The sequence below is a fragment of the Branchiostoma floridae genome, chromosome 6 (genome assembly GCF_000003815.2).
Source record: "Branchiostoma floridae strain S238N-H82 chromosome 6, Bfl_VNyyK, whole genome shotgun sequence".
Taxonomy (NCBI): domain Eukaryota; kingdom Metazoa; phylum Chordata; class Leptocardii; order Amphioxiformes; family Branchiostomatidae; genus Branchiostoma; species Branchiostoma floridae.
This window is the reverse complement of record NC_049984.1, coordinates 12,570,616-12,572,886: the sequence shown is the minus strand read 5'-3', so window position 1 is coordinate 12,572,886 and position 2,271 is coordinate 12,570,616.

Genomic DNA, 2,271 nt, shown 5'->3' with positions numbered 1-2,271 from the left:
CACCTGTTAAGTTGAAAAAAATGTTTTATATTTCTACTTACATAGCATTTGTATAAAGAGCTCATCAACTCACTGATCGAAACACGGTAGACGAAAAGAACGTGTAGGCGTAAGGTGGTATCTCACTGCGCACTTGTGTCAAGCTTGCTTCACCGTGGGGATCGTTCACTGCCTCATTGTTTTGTTATTTTCTCCGATATTTTTACAATTTAGATATTGCGTAATACGTAAAAGTATGACTTAGAAGACAGGAAAATACACACAAAGTAAGAATATTCGTTCTTTGTCTCTGAAATTCGTTGAGTATCTTTATAACCCCGCAGTGACGCAAGTGCAGTGAGATATCACCTTTATCTACTTAACTGTGAAATCCCACTTCTGACACCAACTGTAACGTACCATCTGATGCTTGGTACGAGGCAGCTGAGCCAAAGAGTTGTTTGCAGACTCACAAGTACATTGCAAATTCAGTTAACATTAAAATCAGAAAGGATCCTACCTACGCATCCGGTATCATACGGCAGCTACCCTAATTGGAGCTAATGTGCTCGCTGGATTGCTTTAACAGTGACGACATTACGGGATTACTTACGTGGCATTATCAAAGGACCATTAGGGGCAATGGATATTTGTTTGTTATTTGCACTGCACTACCCTAACGATTATGGAAAGCAAGTGGAAAGATTGTCGGTCAATATTGTAGTATGCTTTGTGGAGTTCAGATGGCGTGCAGTATGCCAACAATCTACACAGCATCTGGTCAATGAGTTCAAATCTCGGTCAATCCGTCGGAACAAGGACGTTATGTAACGTCTTTGGTCAGAGCTGCTTTCACCTTACTGGTTAGGTTCAGATAGAGGCCATGGGGATGCAGCCATACCAACATTCCTTGTAATACACATTCCACAATACATATCCCAAAGGTCTGGCAATGAAACCACACAAATTACAAGCTCAAGTACATCTCAATGGCTGTTAACGGAAGTTCACATCCACTTGCCGTAAAATTTATTGACGTCACAAGGACACGCTTCAATACAAGCGGATGTGAAGATCTCGTGTTACTGAATGATCTAACACTGCAGTTAGGCCACAGGAAGTAAAGGTTATACAACTGTCGATGATATCAGTGCCTGATTTTTGAATATGGGGTGTATAGCAGTGACACAAGTCTGGTAGCATTGTGTGCAGTTGAAGAAATGAAATTAGTTCGGTAGTTAAAGAGGGAAAATTTGTGTTGTAGTTTTGAGTGTAGTTACGTGACTCTAGTCTACCACAACGTTGCCACTTTGTGCACTTCTTGCATGCAGGAATAAAGGACTTGTTGGCTGTGGCACCATGTATAGTCGGTTCAATGCCTGTTGTAACGTTTATGGTCTATGGTGTATTTTGAAAACTTAGGCATATTCTTTTCTGTCACCCTGTTTCTCGCGCTCCAGCATATGCATACAGGTACCAAAGTATCATTGAATTTGGAGTCTGAAGAGGAAGGCATCGATAAAATTTAGTTGCTGCATGTGGCCTTAAATGTATGCCGGCAGCAATTGTATATGGCGTGAATATGGCGTGGATGTAGTGAATAGTCGTGACGCTCGATTCTTCTATTTATTGTTTTACAGTAGCTCAGGCAAAACTGTTCCAATAACACCGATGTTTTCTCTCTCCTATCTACCCCACTGTGCCAGTGGGAACGGGCAGCTGTGCTACAGGAGTCTGATATATGTGTTGTTTGATTTCTTATGAGCTCTCGTCAAATTAGATTTGCAAAGAGCGACTTTGATATACGGACAGTGTGTCGTGTCTGTAGCAACCTATAAACACTGCACCAATAAGGTCGGTAATCGGCCATATAAATGTTGATGAAGTTTTGGAATCTGTTTGGTTAAGGTTGATGGCTCTCTTTTGATGATGGCGTTTCAAGTGAGTCACTGTGGGTAATTCTTTCTGAACTAATAACGATTCTATTGATGTTTTATTGAGTCGGAACAGCAACTGTCAAGCCTACGTCACAATTCAAACGATTTGAAGGTCGGCCAGGGCTCGCCGAATATAAAAATCACCTGAGTGTCGACCGTATTTTTTTCATACATGAATGTGGAAAAACCAAACGCATAGACACATTCAAAACAAGACCATAGCATGTTCAGGACAAAAGACACAACAACCGGAATTTCTGCTGCAGTACCATGGATTTTGACTGCAGTAGCAAGGAAAGCCACCAGGGTGCCCAAAACGCATTGACATACACACAGACAAGCGCAAAATAATACC